We start from the raw sequence: 13,633 nt of genomic DNA, 5'->3' as shown, positions 1-13,633 counted from the left end.
GTTTTGCTCTCTCTCTCTCTCTCTCTCTCTTAGTGTTCGTCCTTGCACAGAGCCGTGGCAAAACTTGTATATATGGCATTCGTATATTCAAATAAGCTGGTGTGTATTATGAATGATGGGGGAGTGAACCTATTGTCTAAATAAGAACTTGCTATCTAAATAAGAACTTGCTACCTATCTACGCCATGTGTATTTATCTGTCTATTCATCTATCTACTAGTGCTAATCTGTCTGTATAGGCTATTTCTATCTAATCATTTATCAACGTCTATCTATCGAGGTAATAAATATCCGACCTCTACCCTTCCGTCTATTCATCCATATATCTATCCATACAGCTATAATAATAATAATAATAATAATAATAATAATAATACTTATAACTGAATACTTGTTGCTCGGAAAAATTTATACATTTATGATATTCATATATTCAAACAGGCTGTATGAATAATGTATGATAGTGAATAGTATTTATGCTACAGATAAGGAAGGGCAATTTCTCTCTCTCTCTCTCTCTCTCTCTCTCTCTCTCTCTCTCTCTCCAGTTCATATCTATCCATATATCTATTTATTTATACATTCATCTATCTATCTTTCATTATATTTTTTTACCGAGCCATCCATTCATGTATCTATCTATCTACCTAACTACCTGCCCCTCTACCTAGCTATCTATCAACCTACCTGCCAATTTATGTTATCTTTGTATCTACCGGTATCTATCTATCTATCTATCTATCTTCACAGTTCCTACACAAGGCCGTCATGTACACTGGTTCGAATTCTCGTCGGATTAGAAGGCTCCCTAACACCACCTCCTAACCGATTCATTTTGCTTATTACACCTTATTACCCTTTACCGTCTTACACAAATCCTTCTAATATCCCCATACTCTGCCTAAATAATGCGCAAAGTGGATATTAACCAGCCATAACAACAAATAAATCACTAAGGAAGAGGTGCTAGGGAACAGGAATAAGGGCCTATGTTCTTCCTACCGACGGACGGTTTACTTATCATGGGATAGAATAAACCTCGTACTGACGGGGTTAATCACTCCATATTATTACAATGACCTGCTTAATCACCTGGCGTTAATGACCCCTGCCTGACAATTAACAGTATAATTAGGGTACGGTTATTACAGTATTTTACTTTTTCCACCCAGTCTTACTCCGATTTTTTTTTCTTTTATTCTTGACCTCTCCAGACGCTTATTTATTCTTTTTAGCTCAAGAGATACCTTTTGGACGGATTAGACACAGCCTTCACTAACCATCATTATCATCATCATTTTCATCTTCATCATCCACACCTCTTTTCTCACCCTTGGATGGGGGAGGGTAGAGTCTAGAGCTCTTAAAAAACGAATCAGGAAAAACTAATTCAAGTCTAAAGAACTGAATGGGTCAAGCTCTCATTCATTCACCATTCAAGCCCTTGGAATCCAGACACCACCTCACAGGCACATCAACAAAATAATCCCAGTTTAATCATCCTCTTAATCTCCCAAACCTAATCACCCCAGTTTAATCATCCTCTTAATCTCCCAAACCTAATCACCCCAGCTTAATTACACCAGCTTCATAATCTCGGTTCAAACAGTTCATTACAGCATGTAAATTCAGGTGGGTATATCTCAGAACTGGATACCGGTGGCCGTGAAAAATCCCACATTTGCTGGATTTAATGGTGAAGATGAGGATAAATGCTGGCAGATTAGTCCGATTAAATGCTGGGAGATGAAGTGAGATAAAGAGAGATGAATTAAATGCTGTAAATTTAGAAGAATAATGTCGAGGGATAAATGCTTGGAGACTGATCCGATTAAATGCTGGGTGCCAAACTGCCTAATGCACCTGCATACTTTCTGAAGCAAGTGTATTTTTATCGTTCAGTCTCTGTCTATCCTATAATGCATACTATATATTGTCTATAAAATCCCTCTTCCCACCACCACTATTCATTCCTCAAATAGTCGAAATCTTCCCTCCACTTGACCTTTCCCCCACCACTATCCAATCTCTCCCAGTAACCCTAAATCCCCCACCACTACCCAGTTTCCTCCATATCCTAATTTCCCGTACTACTATCCAATCTTCACCAATAACTCTATTTCCCCCACTACTATCCAATCTTCACCAATAACTCAATTTCCCCCACTACTATCCAATCTCCCCCAACATCCTAATTTCCCCTACCTTCCTTTCGCTCCTCTGACCCAGTATCCGTGCCTCGATTTTCCAAAAATTTTCCCGGGACCAGATTGGCAGGGAATTTTGATACCTTAAACCAACCCCTACGCGGATGAGAACGATAAAAAACGTCCGTTCGAGTGTGTGTGTGTGTGTGTGTGTGTGTTACGTATCCTGCCCAGAGATAAACGTGCAAACGAATGCATCTCTCGAACGTCTGTGTTAATTACCGTACGCTATCATAACGCGAAGATGCATGTAATTTTCGCTGCGTTATGATGAAAAGCAATTATTTTCGTATATCTGTATAAGTTATCGTACGCTGAGATGATATGGTGATACGAATAATTATCGTATCTCTCAATGAACAATCGCACACTGAAAAAAATAAATAATAACGAATGCATAGGAATATATATATGAATAAAGTCTGTTCCTACCCTAGTGTGTTACCTCGACGCTGCAATTGCCATGCAGATGAATGTAACTACTAGGTCGTCTTCTGCTTTGCCCTCCTCTCCTCAAACTTCGGTAATTAGGGCAAGAAAGGAAGGGTCGCTTTCCATATACCGGTAGCTTTGAGAGATTCCGTAACACCTTTTCCCATGCGATTTATTTTGCTGATTACACATCAACACTCTCTTGTACGCTAGTTATATAGTTTTAATATCGACATAGCCTTCAACAGTACTGAGGGGTAGCATGCAAAATAAATCGCTAAGGTAGAGGTGCTACGGAGGGAACGAAATTGAGGGAGAACAACTGCTTCCGAGTCTCCAGAGGCACTCAGTATACGTCCTTGGCATGCAAATGAGAATACATGAATACAATCTTATCTTTCTGCTTATCCCACCATGTCCTCATAGACATCCGTGTACAGGCCAAGGACAGTATTCTGGTGTGGTTAGGAAGCTTATTAACACCTCTTCTTTACCGATTTATTTCTGATTCTTGTCCGTTACTATTCTTGTGTGTTAACCATGCAATCTATATCGATATTAGGAAGATATATGAAGCAAAAAAGGCAACACTGATGGGCAGTTTGGGAAATAAATCGTTAAGAAAGAGATGCTAGGGAGCCTCCTCGATATAACTGGTTTGTATTTACCTGGCAAAGAACCCTAACCCCCTCCCCTTCACTTCAGATGACAGCCAAATGTGGTGAGACTGGAGAGCTGATTTGACTAGTAACCAAGGAGAACGACCTAAGGCGCATCAAATTTTACACAACCACATGTCAGTACGCAAGGTGTGCGAGTGGTCCAGTTCCGTCAGATGAAAAAGATAGGGCTTTTATTTACTCTGACATTTATATTTAGAGTACACCGAGTCGAGTGGGGAGCGATAGGGCTAAGTTGTTTTTGTATGTACGTTCTTAAATTACTTGTGTATTTTAAAGAGAGAGAGAGAGAGAGAGAGAGAGAGAAATGTGGGTGTGGTGGGATAAGTACAGGGTTAAGGTCTGATTGCTGAGGGTTAGCAGCAAAAACAAGTCCATTCCTATCACCCCCCCTCACCCTACCCACCCACACCCTCACCCACCCTCTACATCCACTTTCCTACACCATCACCCACCCTCTACATCCACTTTCCTACACCCTCACCCACCCTCTACATCCACTTTCCTACACCCTTATCCATTCTTTACACTCACCTTCTTACACACCCCCATCCACCCTCTACACCCACCTTCCAACATTTTCACCCACCCTATATACCCACCCAGACCCTAATCCACCCTGTACATCCATTTTCTGACACCCTCACCCACCCTCTATAGCATCCCACACCCTCATCCACCCTCTATAGCATCCCACACCCTCATCCACCCTCTACACCCACTATCCCACACCCTCATCCACCCCCGTCACTCTCCACATCCACGTTTAATCTTACTCATTCCCACCGTCATCAACACCTCACTCACCCAACCCCCAACCCATATCAACCTCCCTAACACTTTCATCCCCTTTCACCCACCCTCTCTCCTCGACACAGTTGTCTAGGCTGCCACCCTGCAGCAAAACTTCTAAATTGTAGTCGAGGTGGGCAGTTTTTCTTGTCTAGGAGGAAACAGGTTAGGCTGGGATGTTAAAATCAAGTTAGGTTGGGTCAGATTATGTTACTAAGGCAATGTTAGGTTGATGCAGTGAGTGAGACAAAGTTAAAGGAGGCAAAGGTGGTGGACAGACCCCTTGAAGTGCTATGCCGCAGTGCTTATCTCCATAACTTAAGCCATTGAACCTGTGCCGGGTTATTTACCCATTACCTTAATAAACAAGGCCACTGAACCATCCAGATTACCACAGTTGCCTCCCCTAGGTGTTACCCAAGCTACTCATATTACATACCAAGCCACAAGGGGTAGAGATGGACACCTAACTCGAGTGGTGCTAGCTGCCTGCACGAAGATTCTTATACTGGTGCTATCGGGCCACCAGTTTGTTAGTTAACAGTGCTAATTAATCGGCCACCGCGGCTGAGGCTAAATTAGGTTAGAACAAAAGAGAATATGTGCAGTCATCGAGGGGAAAAAAAATAACCCGCTATGTAGACACGGCATTTCATCCAACAAAAAAGAGTAACCCACCCAAACCCCATCACTAGCAACCCTAGCGTGGCTGACCTTCCTAAGTTTGGGGTACATTTGGCTACTTAGTATTCAGTGGTTTGGGGAATCTGGGTACTATTTAAGACTGTGTGTGTGTGTGTGTGTGTGTGTGTGTGTGTGTGTGTGTGTGTGTGTGTGTGTGTGTGTGTGTGTGTGTGTGTGTGTGTGTGTGTGTGTGTGTGTGTGTGTGTGTGTGTAAAATTGTACGATACTAATTCGTTGCCAATTATTTTTAGTACAGGTTTCACTGAATTAGTTTTGTCTCAAACTGATTTCACCGTGTACATTAATAACACAATAGGATATCCAATTCCCTATCTAAATTGTGAGCATCAATACGCACCTCACTACATAAATTTCCAGGAACATAGACTAATTCCACTGTATGCAATTCGGCTGACACTCACTGAATACATAAGGATAAGGCGCTCACTCTCCTTTGTAATCTTCATGCTTACTCATTCCCCGTCTTAATTTAGCGTAGTAATTACTTCAGAATACAAAAGCAGAGTAATACATATACTTATTTCGCTATAAAATTCGTCTAACACTAAAATAGGGGTGCGGCACCACCTTCCTAATACGATACAAATTTCGTGCGTTCGCTGTACAAACATACTTCGTTATAAACCCACGCTGAGGTCAAAACATCATTAAATACATTAAGTGCTGTTGTTGGGTTGCATTAAAGATCACTTGCATCATTACGGCCCAACACACACACACACACACACACACACACACACACACACACACACACACACACACACACAAAGCTGACGTTCCTTTATTTATTTATTTAATCTACTTATTTCGTTACGTGTTCATATGCCGGAATTCACTAACTAAAGTTAAATCCTCGGCAGCAGCAAGAATAAAGCAAGATGCCACCGTACTGAAGGGGTTAAACTGAGTACACACGCTGAGTATTATATCTTGTGCTTTGTGGTATTCCCGTGAATGGGCTTCCCCTCCTGTAATGGAAGTTTCTCTCTCTCTCTCTCTCTCTCTCTCTCTCTCTCTCTCTCTCTCTCTCTCTCTCTCTCCCTGTAATTTAGCCTCCACGATATTCCTTTTCTATGTTAGCTTTTCATTTTATAGTCACCAGTATGAATATTTTCTCAAGTGTTCATTTATTCATGTGTTTACAGTAATTAAGCGCTCGTGGTGTTTTTTTTACTCATTTCTTTTCGTTAATCTATTCATTCTGGTTCCCTGCAAAACTTTCTCATTATATTAACTTCAGTTTAACAAAATTACTTCTATATTTCATTTCAAGGCTCTTAAAGTGAATAAATGTGTATGTTGGCGTTGAGAGAGAGAGAGAGAGAGAGAGAGAGATGCGGGGGGATATATCACTGCGGTCAGCATGGCCCACGCTCCTGTTACACCTGCGGTCAGGCCTTTACCGCACCCGTACACCTGCATGGCGGTCAGGTTACGGTTCTCCCCATTTCCCCATCTACTGTACCTGGCACTGGACGATTTCACTCAGCTTAGTAATAGTCATGACGGGTATGGACCTCCTCAGTGTGTGTGTGTGTGTGTGTGTGTGTGTGTGTGTGTGTGTGTGTGTGTGTGTGTGTGTGTGTGTGTGTGTGTGTGTGTGTGTGTGTGTGTGTGTGTGTGTGTGTGTGTGTGTGTGTGTGTGTGTGTGTGTGTGTGTGTGTGTGTGTGTGTAGACCTAATCATAAACTGACCAAGTGATTTTCAGCGATATATTTCAAATTAGTCCCAGACATAAAAGAGTGAAATTATTCTTAATACACTTACCTGTGAGAGAGAGAGAGAGAGAGAGAGAGAGAGAGAGAGAGAGAGAGAGAGAGAGAGAGAGAGAGTACCTAGAAATACCTTCACATGACCTTCACTAGAGATTCACAAATTCACTGTCAATTCCTTATTGTAACTAAGATTCGTTTCATAGGAGGAACAAAGAAAGGCTAGTGATGATTCGTTTCATAGGATGCACAATGAAAGGCTAGTGCAGAAACCTCTCACGTCCCTTGCTCTTCCTGCATTCACAAATCACAGGTTACGACAGGGGATTGGTCGTAACTATAGATTTGTTTATCCATGACAGACAACGAGAGGGGGCACAAAACCTTCCCCTCCCTCTTTGCTCTCCCTCCAGATTTAATGATTTTAGTTACGACAGGAAATTCATCGTAAGTTTCTTTGTGAATGTGCGTCCTACTTATAATAATAAATATAGACATCACAATACCTATTCCCATCACATAATTATAAAAATATGATGATAATATTAATCTAAGAGGTGCTTTCAGGAAATACATGCAGAGATTATCATAAAGAGCTTTGTGCAATGACAATACGTGTATTCTGATGATTTATAAACACAGTAAGCTCATTCTCAAAGCAGTCATGTTAAGTGTGAATCTGCACGAGCACACACACACACACACACACACACACACACACACACACACACACACACACACACACACACATCAATCTTAAGTTCTCTGAATGAACATCTCTCTCTCTCTCTCTCTCTCTCTCTCTCTCTCTCTCTCTCTCTCTCTCTCTCTCTCTCTCACTGACAGCAGGTTCCGCGAAACAATGATTGCAGTGTTTATTTTGAGACAAAGAGCAGCGCAGGGGTGGCTAATGAGGAAACTTTCTCCTCATCCCTTATCCCTCACCCTATGCTCACAATCACCCCTTATCTCATGCTTACAATCACCATTTATTTCGTGCTGACAATCACCCCTTATCTCATGCTCACAATCACCCTTTATCTCTTAATTACAATCACTATCTCATGCTCACAATCACACCTTATACTTACAATCATCCTTCTCTCATGCATACAATCACCCCTTATCTCATGCCTACAACCACCTTCCCTGCATCAACCCTTCAATATCGTCTATATTATTTTCGATATCTTCTTGCTATCTCCAGACGATTTTATTCAGCTTGGGAGAGATTTACGGAGCTAAAGGGATTACAGAAAGCCTTCATTAATCCCTCCAGTACTCTGACACTCTCCTAGGCTGAGTAAAATCACCTGAAGAAAGCAAGAATGAATTAAAAACCCCGTCATTCTACTAAAAATGCTAAGAAAAGATGCAGTAGCTTATCATGCTACGAGAAGACTTGAATAAAGAATGAATAAGCCGAGACACAGGCATGAAAACTGAGAAGGAAGCCAGTCATTGCATAAGCTGAATTAATGGAGATCATCGGTAAAGTCTATTATTCACGAAGGGTGCAAGAGACAACCACTGCATCAGGATATCTCTGTGTGACTGTGTATATTGAGGGTACCTTGTTGTAAACCGACCGGCACAGTATGCATCAGTGTGTGTGTGTGTGTGTGTGTGTGTGTGTGTGTGTGTGTGTGTGTGTGTGTGTGTGTGTGTGTGTGTGTGTGTGTGTGTGTGTGTGTGTGTGTGTGTGTGTGTGTGTGTGTGTGTGTGTGTGTGTGTGTGTGTGTGTGTGTGTGTGTGTGTGTGTGTGTGTGTGTGTGTGTGTGTGTGTGTGTGTGTGTGTGTGTGTGTGTGTCATGAATTCCAAACAGATAAATTATATTCACACTGTGTATTGTTCCTGCAGGGTACAAATACAACATATTTCTTTTGACAAGCGTTCTCTTTAATATCCAAGCTGGATGGTAGGTGAGTGTTGTATATATTTTCTCATAAAATTACTTGTCTGCTCTGTGACAATTATACATCAGTTCCCATTTGGCTACAGCTCTGCGTATGTCAAGTGTTACTACGCATGCGTGTGTAAAATCCACAGTAACCCCAACGAATGGCCGAGTGAACAAACCATAATAAAAAGACATGCTTGAAATAACGAAATCGGTATAAGAGAAGCGGACTGAGTGAATGAGAGCGGCACATGTGGGACTGTTCTGGTGGGCTTAGTAGGCTCACAAACACCTCTTCCTTAACACTAAACGTATATAGCACTCTGGTATCCTCCTGTATATTATAAAAGCTATATAGGCTAAATACTGGAAAAAAAAACAAAGAATGTGAGCAACATGCAAAAGGCGTCCTTCGTATATCCGCCAATACGAAATGAAAAAGACTCCCTTGGGGTGCAAGATAGGTGTCATACACTCAATAAATCGCCAAGGAAGAGGTGTCACGAAGCCTACTAATCAAAATACAGAATTGTCCCCATGAACCACCACCACTATATCATCACGAGCCATGAGCCGGAACAGTGCATGAAGCAGCATCAACAGTAACTTGGCGCATGAGGGCGGGCGGCGTAGAGTGGTGGAGGGTTAGTACTTACTGCAGCAGGCCAGGGTGGAACGCCAGGTGCGGGGGGAGGATGAGGTGGAAGCGGAGGGGGGGCGGCCGGATCTAACCCCCCTCCACCGCACCTCCACCTCTAGCTCCACCTCAGCACCTCCACATCAACACCATCACGATTATTTGTACATTACCCACATCTAAGGCTCGTCTTGGCTCTCTCCAGTTTCCTTTCTTTCTGCCTAGTTCCTCCACATTATCATCCACTCTCTTTTGCTATTCATCTTGTTTCATATTTCCTTCCACCTCTACTTTAGTAGGCCTATCCACCCTCTTAATTTTCTCTAAATTTATACTTGCCTTCACCTTAATATCCACCCTTTGTTTTCTAATCAATTTTTTTCTCTTCAAATTCCACCTCAATATCCACTCCCTCACATTTTTTTTTAATAATGTCGACTCTTCCACCCTCTTTTCGAATCCACTTTCATTTAACTTTCCACATTGAAATCCACTCCCTCCCCTTTCTTAGGGTTTATTCGTCCACTTTTCCATCTCCAATTACAATTCCACTCTTTTCAGGGCTACTTCCACCTTAAAATCCATTCTCCTTAATTACCCTTTTATACTTTTCTTCCATCCTTCACATACTTCCCCCCCCCCCCCGATTTTTCACTCCCACTCTTCCACTACGGCTTCCACCTGCTTGCTCCTTAAATTCCACCTTAAAATCCACTCCATTTTTAACTTTAAGGCTGATTTTTCGTTTTTAATATCTAACTACTTTTTCACTTAAGGTAACTCCACCTTAGCATCCACTCTTCTTCATGTTCCTCCACCTTACTTGTCCACTTTCACACAATGTTCTATTGGCATCTCTTCCACCTCCTCATCGACGTGCCTGCTCTTCCACCTCCCTCTCCCTCCACATCTCCACCTACATCCACCCTCTCTCTCTCTCTCTCTCTCTCTCTCTCTCTCTCTCTCTCACGTCCCCCTAACCTTCTGAAATGTGTTAAGATAATTAGCTTGGTTAATTGGCCGGATGATAATGATGATGATGATGATGATAATGATGATGATGAGAAGGAGGAGGAGGAGGAGGAGGAGCAAGAGGAGGAGAACTTGCAGCAGAAGGAAGTGAATGATGATGATGATGTTGATGACTTGTCCAACTGCATCAAGGGGCTAATTAACATGCTAACAAGCAAAATTACCACCGTAATGCGCCTAATTTGATGGCGTGTTCACATTAATACACTGCCCTATATATAATGACCGCAAACATCATCAGTACGGTACCGATAAAATATAATGAGGTACCTGATTACAGAAAAAGATGCCGGGAACATCCAGATTTATAAAAACAACAAAACCACAAACACTACTTAGCACCGTAACTCGATATAAGGTAAACCTATTTTAATAATAGGCAAGAATTTTATACTCTTCGTGACTAAAATGTTATGCTATTTCGTGACGTGACCTTTGCCTGCAACATCCTCTCTCTCTCTCTCTCTCTCTCTCTCACACACACACACACACATATATCGGATACACTTTCAGACATGTTATCAAAATCTGATGGAACAAATAAAAAATTCACTGACTGAAAAATATATAGAAAACAGATGTACAGATAGAGATTGATAAGGCTCCTGAATAATAGATTCCTGTATATATTTTTTCCACAATTTATTCACGTATCAGTAATTCAGTCAGAATAATAAAATGATGGATAAAAAAACAGACGTTGCTCAGAATCTTTTTAAATCTCTCTCTCTCTCTCACGGCAGGTGATTTATTGGCTGGATGAACTTATTGGTTCTCCCTCTCTGTCACACTCCCTTTGCGCGGCTCTCTCTCTCTTTTTCTCCGTACATTTTCTCTTTCTTTAATTACGGCAACGTAAGACTTCCTCTCCAACCCCTCTTCACCTTAATTACACACCTGACCCTTGACGCCTGTCTCATATGACACATCTGATCCATACACACACACACACACACACACACACACACACACACACACACACACACACACACGATTCTCTCTCTCTCTCTCTCTCTCTCTCTCTCTCTCTCTCTCTCACACACACACACACACACACACATGACACAATCTCTCTCTCATCCCTCCCCACACACACACCTGACACACCAGCCTCACTCTTGCCACATCTGACCTCACACAACTGACACACATATAAGACAAACCAAGCACATACATACACCAAACACGTGCAGCAGGATGTCCTCTCGAGCTTTCACATCGGTCCACCCACAAACATGGTTCCCTAAATCCTTTGTGAGTTAATTGTTTATTCCGCGAGCACCGCAAACCGATTATATTAAGGCGCTGGGGAGGTCTCGGATCTGATCTGGTTACAGCCGATCTCAGTCCTTAGGGTGGTTCATAAATAGCGCCCCTCTTCTACTCCATCAGGCGATTTCTAGTGTATTGCAGGAACGGCTCCTACAGCGTTATCAGTGTCTACCCTGCATCATTTATCAATTTTTACTCCCACTGCCACATCCTGGCCCACATCAGCAGACTGTGCCATCCCAACACATATAAAGTACCATCAGCGAGTTTCACATGGACAGAAGAATTCACATGGAGCGTTATATACGAACCATGTACAAACCCTCTCACTGACAAACACAACCACACCAGCACCGAATTTCCTTAGGCACTTTCTAACACTAAGCTTTAAAATTCGTCCACACCGACAGGCCTATCTATGTGCAAGGGACTGGGTGGCAGTAGGTCACTTCCCCGTGGGCAGCTGCATCACTTTACACACACAAGCACACATAAATACATACATACATACATACATACTTCCCCGACACAAACCAAATGAAGTGACAACGCATAAAGTATACGTTTGATACAGTGTTCTTGTGCGAGTTTCTCTCTCTCTCTCTCTCTCTCTCTCTCTCTCTCTCTCTCTCTCTCTCTTTAATTGGCTCCTCTTTGTGTTGTCCCCTTTTTCTTTCATTTTATTCTTTTCTTCAGTTTCCCCTTACTCTCGCACCTGTCGCCCTATCTTAACCCTCTCTCTCTCTCTCTCTCTCTCTCTCACACACACACACACACACACACACACACACACACACACACTAACGAGAGAGAGAGAGAGAGAGAGAGAGAGAGAGAGAGAGAGAGAGAGAGAGAATTTTGAGTGAATGAACACTGCAGCTAAGAGAGACAGACGGCGAAGATGGGCAAACAGATAATGTCCGAACGTGTCCGTGTGTAGTAAAAAAAAAAAAGGGCAACCAAACTTGGACACGAAATAAATAAATGAAAAAAAAAAGAATTAAATACACAGCCTAAATAATATGGAAAATGACGGAATAATAAGTCAGGCAAATTATAACTTCGATACGTGCTAATAATCACGAAAATGTCGACATAATAATAATAATAGTAATAATAATAATAATAATAATAACCATCCTCTCCAAACCTTCTTCCCCCGTCCCGCCCTAGCCCTTAAAAAACCATCTTATCATGGAAATCCGGGCCTGCCTTTCATCCGCCGTGGCACCGCGAATATTTTACTTCGAAGTCAGCATATCCCTTTGAATACCAGATTTTAGAGGTGGGAAGAAACTGCAGACGGAAGGACGCTTTAAGAGGAAATATAAAAGAGGAATGAAAGAAAATTAGTATTATTATCAGTTGCTGTTGTTATACGTCCAGATTCATTCAAACGTGAACCCAGTAGACTGTGGGTTGCTGCTGCCCCCTCCTAAAGTCCACCAACTCCCCCTCTAGGATTGGGAGGGAGTTGAGGGGCGCTAACCGGGAAGCGAAGCCGTCCAGCAACTATGTTAGTGCAACCTAGAGAGGGAGAGAGAGAGAGAGAGAGAGAGAGAGAGAGAGAGAGAGAGAGAGAGAGAGAGAGAGAGAGAGAGGGTCATTCTAGACACTTCCTACGAACGCACTATGATAATTCACAGTAACACAAGACGATTTTGCTAAACTGAAAAAAAACAAAAAAAATCCCACGAAGGCAGAAAGCTAATACAGAGGAATCTTCAGAGTCGCTCCTTGCGTATGTCATTCAGAGTAATACCACATGATTTTGAGGAGAAACGCCCACCGAAGAACTGGGACCTAAGCCTACTTATTCATTCAATATGCCTGGGATGATGATGATGATGATGATGATTCTGTTTTTCCCATTTTTTCTTAGTTCATCTCATTTACAGTAGTGGTAACGAAGTAGTAGTAGTAATAATAATAATAATAATAATAATGATAACAATAATAATAATAATAATTATAAAAAGGGTGTAAGCAGAGGAAGGCGTAATTTCAGAATGGATTCCGCACCCCACCGTGCATGCGAGTGAATCGATAAGACAGATAAATTATTCAAAAGCTTTCGTTCTCTCCCTCTTACCTTTCTGAGGGGCAATCCATTACTCAGAGCCTTAAAATTAGACTGACCTACACTCTTTATTTAGCTATCTATTGGTCTATCTATCGTCTATCTTTGTCTAGCTGTTTATCATTCGAGCTCTCTTTTGATATCTGTCAACCTACCTACCTATCAATCCACCTATCTTTCCGG

This window comes from Coenobita brevimanus, chromosome 70, assembly GCF_032717465.1.
Source record: "Coenobita brevimanus isolate Jiangsu-jjx chromosome 70, ASM3271746v2, whole genome shotgun sequence".
Classification (NCBI taxonomy): Eukaryota; Metazoa; Arthropoda; class Malacostraca; order Decapoda; family Coenobitidae; genus Coenobita; species Coenobita brevimanus.
Note: the sequence above shows the minus strand (reverse complement) of the source record.